Source organism: Lytechinus pictus, chromosome 8, assembly GCF_037042905.1.
Source record: "Lytechinus pictus isolate F3 Inbred chromosome 8, Lp3.0, whole genome shotgun sequence".
Classification (NCBI taxonomy): domain Eukaryota; kingdom Metazoa; phylum Echinodermata; class Echinoidea; order Temnopleuroida; family Toxopneustidae; genus Lytechinus; species Lytechinus pictus.
Genome location: NC_087252.1, coordinates 20,053,573 through 20,060,512, shown reverse-complemented (window position 1 = coordinate 20,060,512; position 6,940 = coordinate 20,053,573).

The following is a 6,940-nucleotide window of genomic DNA, read 5'->3' as shown; positions in this document are numbered from 1 at the left end:
TCAACTTGCTTCTCATTTCTTTTCAAATGAACACAGAGTCATATCTCTCCTAGTAAAGCATGTTACATTGAAACGTCATTATCTTAATAAATAGTTACAAATGATATATATGTCTCTGCTTATAATCTCAACTCACTCAACATATTCTTGCAGAGTGTCAAATATTTATAAAAGAACACACACACACAAATATTTTTCTCAGATACACACAAAACAAATAGTTACTAAGTGGACGAATTGAAGCCATTGGCAATCCGTTTCTTAGGAACCCCCATCACCTCGACGCCCTCCCTCGGATCAGTTCCCTCTCCTCAAAATCCCTAAGTAACAAGGATCATCAATTTATTTATTAATCGCTCCCTAAAGGATAATATACACACTGTATAATCGCGGTAGAAAATGTCAATGATCTAAAAATACCCATTAACGTTTAATAAATACATTTAGTGTAAGATGTGTCTTCTGTTACATTCACTGGTGATACAATGAACTACTAAAAAAACACACACATTACTTTGAAAGAATGCGAGCTTACAACTCGGAACTTTGTGCAGTCAATTGTAACACAATTAACAGATTCAAAGAATAATATCCCAGAAATGAATCAATATCGACACACCCCCTTGGATTGATAGTCTATTAAAAACAGACTCCCTTGAACAATGAACAAATTCAAAGAATAATGTCCCAGAAATGAATCAATATCGACACACCCCCTCGGATAGATAGTCTATAAAAACAGATTCCCATGAACAAACTTGGTCCACGAATCGGGGAGTAAACTTAATTTGGGGGACGTTGGAATTATAAATTTCTTTCCAATCCTGACAGCAGAGCCTGTGTCAAGTTTTGGCAAATATAAAGATTTATTGTCAAAGTATTTTTCCTTTATGAGATATGTTAGGAATATCAGATTTTTATACGTACTCACATCTACGTGAGATGTGAAGCAAACTGTAAATCCCAAACATACTCGCACCGCAAACACACTCACTCACCCACACTTATTTTCCCACTCACTCTCTCTCTCTCACAAACACTTGATACTTCTTCGCTCAAAATATGACGGCTGTAGATCAGGCCTCATTCAGACTGCAACCAAGCATGGTTTCAACATACTTTGAAGAGAGCACCGACATTTTGAAGACAAACAGTGTGTTCCACTTAATGAAAATGGCGTTACCTTTTTAACAAAAAGTACATTTTCGCAATATGGAGTAGCGAAAACGTGCTTACATCCATTGACTAATGTCTGTGCAAACATGTACATAACTCATCGTGTCATGCATCCATTGATCAGGGGATGTCTTTCTGTTTTAAAGTAATGTAGTTTTTTTTTTTTCTTGAATAATGTTCCTATGATTTAGGAGGAAAATACTATTCGCTTTTTTTGGCGGAGGGGGGGGGGTGATACCTGTAATCAACACATAAACATGATTTTGTTTTCCCGGTTCATTTCATTTACTTTTCTGTTGGTAATCTACTCGCCCACGCTCTCGTCAATAAAAAAATGCGCTCAAAAAATTTCGTCTTACTGTTCAGGGCCCTTGAAAATATGTAATAGAATAGTTTATAAGCAGTCGGAGAGCCAGCCAACCAGGCATTCATTTATTGGTATAAATGTTTAGTCATGCTCCATATGACACATGCACTGACAACAAAGGTTTAAACTTCAAAGCGTGTAACATTTTAACGAGCACTACATCTATGTACAAACTTAATCGTGCTAACACTGAGCCTCATATATGTTTAAAGTCATATAAAGTCAATTTTCATTGCTATTTTCCGAGATAAAAAATAGAAATTATAAATGGGTAAGAGAGCGAAGACAGAATATTTGAACAACCAGCAAGCTATTATTCAGATAGCTGCCGATTTCAGCACTTGCTCCTTTTGCGTATACGGTATTCTTTACGATAACGTAGCGGGTCCGAGTCCAACTCAGAACACAAGTCGCAAGAAGCAAATTTGTAACTCACTAGCTAGTCGGGATGGTGTTATCCTTGCGTTGCTGTTGACTTTTAAATTCTGGTTTAGAGCATGAATTTGATAAACTTTTTTTTCGTGTTAAAAAAGAGGCGAGACTTAAAAAAAATACCAACACACAACTTCACGCTGATCTAACAACGAGTAAAAAAAACCTGGCCCATATTCTGGTCTAACTATGGATGTAGCAAGTTTTTGACATGTATCCCTCACAGTAGAAGTTCAATTGTCAGCTCATTTGGCACTCATACCATTCATGACTGACAAGGAACAAGTGCTGAAATAGTTTCCTTCTTCATTAGAACACGGGGAAAAGAGCCAAGTAAAGATACGGAACATGAAATGCAAATGAGATTTTGACATATTTGGCTTTCCATAACTTTAACACAGTCTTATATACACCATTAATTGCCTAATACGCCAATGGCAATGTAGACAGAGGGATGGATGAAGACAGAGATAAAGTGGGCAAATGTGAGTTTGAGAGACAAAAAGAAAGAGAGAGAGAGAATGAGAGAGGGGGGAAGAGGGAGAAGGTGGGGGTCTGCATGCGTGTACGTTTGTGTTTGCTTGAGTTTGAGGAAGCTGCACATTAAATAATTTCTGTTCTCAAAAGAGGACTTTTATTATCGTAGTTGATATCAACCGACACCGTAGGCTCCCTGATGAACAGTTAGTAAATATACTTTGTACGCACTTCACTTAATGTTCAACCAAGCAGTATGAATACATTCAAATAAACCTCATTGAGCATCAAACTCTTTTATATCATAATCAACCATGACTGCATACATGAAAAGAAATTGTAATTTGCTTTTCTTTTGTCTATTTTGGGGCACCTTAACAAAACAACCTTGCTGAATTCCATAAATATCAAAACGTACGAACAGAGTGAGAGACAGAGTAGAGAGAGAGGGGATTTTTGTTTAATTACCCTGCCCCGTGGCAGGAACACACTCTAAAAATCAAGGATTTAGAATAAATCCAGATCGGCTGTGAATAGTGACCAGCCGAATATTATATTTAGTTTTAAACCTTGAAGAGTTAAATATAACTCTAAAAATTTGAATTTAAATCTTTTGTTATTTGAAAGTTAATCCTAAAGATTTAAAATAAATCCAAAATTCGGCTGGTCACTATCCACAGCCGATCTTGATTTATTTTAAATCCTTGAATTTTAGAGTGATGTTAAGGGATTATATGTTAATAATTTCCGGGAATGATGAAAAATACTATTATCGATTCAAATATGTGCCAGGATTGAATTAACGGGTAATTAATGATAAACCATATCTTCAGATGAGATGAAACATTGATTGGTCCGCTAGATGTCTTCTGTAAAGCCCGTCTCACACAATGCGATCCGGTGCGACGCGATTTTTCAAGAAATCGCATTTTGCATTAAATATGAAAGTTCCAAGAAGTAAAATTATTTCATTTAAAGTTTGGCATATCATATTTTTACTTCGCGGCAAGCCATATCATGCCTATGGTCGGAGTAAAGTCCAAATCGACTTCAAGTCGCAGCCGATGATGACGTCATAACGATTTGGAATTGAATTTGTTTTTATTCATTCAAGGAGGCTCTAACTGGACTGAATTTCGATTTCAGTAGTCTTACCACTATTCTGAACTGTGATCCGTAATATTTTATAAGTTGGAATATCCATATCAAATGTTATCACAATGAATTTGAAATTGGGGTCGCAACGAATCGCATAGTGTGAGACGGGATTAACCTTGGTACCTATTTCATAAAGACCATGGTAACTCCCATAGTTGTAAAGTTCAGTAGCTAACCACCGTGAATGTTTCCACGAAAGTGAACAATAACAAAGTTACCATAACCGTGAGTGTCTATACAACTGGGCCCTGGTGGTTCAATTAAGCAATCGATATGTCAATACCCCGACCCTGGGTGCTAATGTGTCCATGCCATTATATCCCCTCCAGGGGCCTGTTGCTAAAATGTTGTCCATAAAAAACACTGGCATACAACTAAATAGAAATTCTAGCAAACAAAATCATGCCATTGACAATAACACACAATGAAAAACTCTGGCAAAAAAAATATCAGAGCTTTTCTTTGTATGCAAATGGACCCAGTTTTATTATTTCTTATTATTGGTCAGCTTTGATCATTTCTGATCTTTTTTCAGGGTAGCCAATTCGCCTATATAAGAATTGGTCTTCAATAGGGTCGTGAATAATATATTTTTACCAAAATGCATAACATTATAACAGTTCAAAATAAAAAGAAAATAAAATAACATTGGAATTTGAAGAAAAAAAAATCGATTTGGAATTCCCATTTTTCACCTGAAAAGCACGATTACATTAGAAATAAAGACATAATGATCACGTACTGAAGAACACATCCACAGAAGGTCTAGGTAAATGAGGAGAATCATCGCAAAGAGAAACTTGTGAAACAATTATAGATGGTAATTGGTAACATCGTTCTTATCCTTGATAAGGAACTCGAGGCCCAAGACAAGCCACCCGTACATCACCCCGAAGATCATACGGGAGATGAATTAGAGGGACAGGCTATACAAAAAGGCAAGGCGTTCAAGGTCACATTCAGATTGGGAAACATACAAAACAAAGAGAAATTCTGTTCAAAGAGCAAAAGAATCAGCTCACAGTGAATACCTTCAAAATGTTGTTGGAGGAAGTCTTATGACTGACGCAAAGAAATTCTGGAGGTACGTCAAAGCTCAGCGGAGAGAGTCGGAAGGAATCCTAACTTTGAAAGTAGGAAATGTTTTCTATGTATCCAATGAGGAGAAAGCTAATGCTCTAAATGCTCAGTTCTCTTCAGTTTTTACACATGATAATACTTCATCGGTACTACCAGACAAGGGTCCCTCACCGTACACACCAATTGAAGATCTCTTCATCAGCTTACGAGGAGTGAATAAACAACTGAAAGCCAGTGGTCCAGATGAAATACCTGCTAGAATGTTAAGAGACTATGCAGATGAGATTAGCCCAGTCCTTACTCATCTCTTCCAACAATCATATGATGAGGGAATTCTTCCAAGTGATTGGCTAAGAGCTCAAGTCGCCAGCATCTACAAGTCTGGCGACAAGAGTAACCCAGCCAATTATAGACCGGTGTCACTCACATGCATCTGCTGCAAGATCCTAGAGCACATTGTATTGAGCCACATGTCAAAATACTTGGAAAAGAATAACATCATCAACCCAAACCAACATTGATTTAGGAAGGGACTGTCAGGCGAAACGCAACTTGTTGAGGCCATCAATGACTGGGCATACAACATCGACCAGCAATGTCAGACAGACGCCTTCTTTCTCGACGTTAGTAAGGCCTTCGATAAGGTATCACACAGGAAGCTGCTCTACAAATTGGAGTATTATGGCATTACTGATCAAATGCATGGATGGATCAAAGCTTTTCTATCAGGCAGATCTCAGTCAGTTCATGTTGATGGAACATCCTCACCACGAGCCAGTGTTCTCTCAGGCGTGCCGCAAGGCTCAGAACTCGGGCCAGTGTTATTCCTCAAGAGGGGGCCGAGCCGGCCCCCCCCCCCTTTTTTTTTGGCAACCAAAAAAAATCCCTTTAACTTGAGAGATACGCTGAAAAACAGAAAGAGAAGTACGAAGGAGGTATTATACTCATGTTTAATTTACATCCTCGTAACAGCCGGCCCGATCCCAGGCCTATTTACAGTGGCACCGCATTCTGTTAGTTCACATGTAGGTAAACCACGCTACTGCAACTGCGCAATCGAGACATTCTCCTGCACTCCATCAACGGCCGATTAGCTCTGCATAGGAGGATTTCCATATGTGCACAAGTTGACCGTAAAACAATATTTTGAAAATGCTTAAAATGTCCGGTTTTCAGGCCTTAATATCAACAGATTTCGTGCTCTCATCAATATTAGATTGATAAATAAGGTGACAGTTTCATGAATTCCTAATAATGAAATTGTCCCTTTTTTCAGAATGGAATATCGATATCGACAAGTTTCATCTCGCGCTTAGGAAGAGGAATAGGAAAACTGTTATTTTCATATGATGACAAAATGTCCTTATAATTTCCCCGGGTGCTTGGTCTAAATAATATTTTTTTCAAATCGGCTCGCGCTTCGCGCTCACATCATTTGTGAAGTACGATCCATATCCACTTCACAATTTTCCTACGATGCTTGAAATAGTGCTTAAATCGACCCTCTTCAGATCGCCATCAATTTTTTCAGCTCGCACTTGTGCTTTATTGATTTTCATAATAAAAAAAATGTATCTAGAATGCCAAGATTCTAGGTCTAAGTCTCAAAACCACGCAGTTTGTTCATTATTCAAAACGTGCTTGAATTATCCAGTTTCATATTAGAATATCAAAAATTTTCTTCTCGTGCTTCGCGCTCGCATTATTTATATAATAGTCATTATTTTTGTGATTTACGAATCATGAATAGTGTGTCCCGTTTTTAGGTCTAAATCTCATATTTTTCGCTCGCGCTTCGCGCTCGCACGAAATGTTTAGTTATATACCTATTCTGTATATGATTACAAAAAGTGCATAGAATGTCAAATTTTTAGGTCAAAGTGTCATAAATTTTCAGCTCGCGCTTCGCGCTCGCATTATTTGATTGTTGAAATATGTATTGTTTTCATAGGTAACTGCAAACAGTCCTTACGGTCTGTTTTCCATCAGGCTAGAACGTATATTAAAAACTTCTGCTCGCGATTTGCGCTCGCAGTAATTATTTAGTTACATACACATCTTGTTCACGATCACAATCATTGCTCAGAATGTTCAATTTTCAGGACAAAATTACATGAAATAAAAAGAATTAGCTCGCGCTCGTACTGTTCAATTAGGGCTTATATGACATTATTTATGTTTTGTGAGAATAAAGCTAAGAAGCGACTGTTAGGACTATCCCTTCAAAGAAACAAATGAAAATCAACTTTG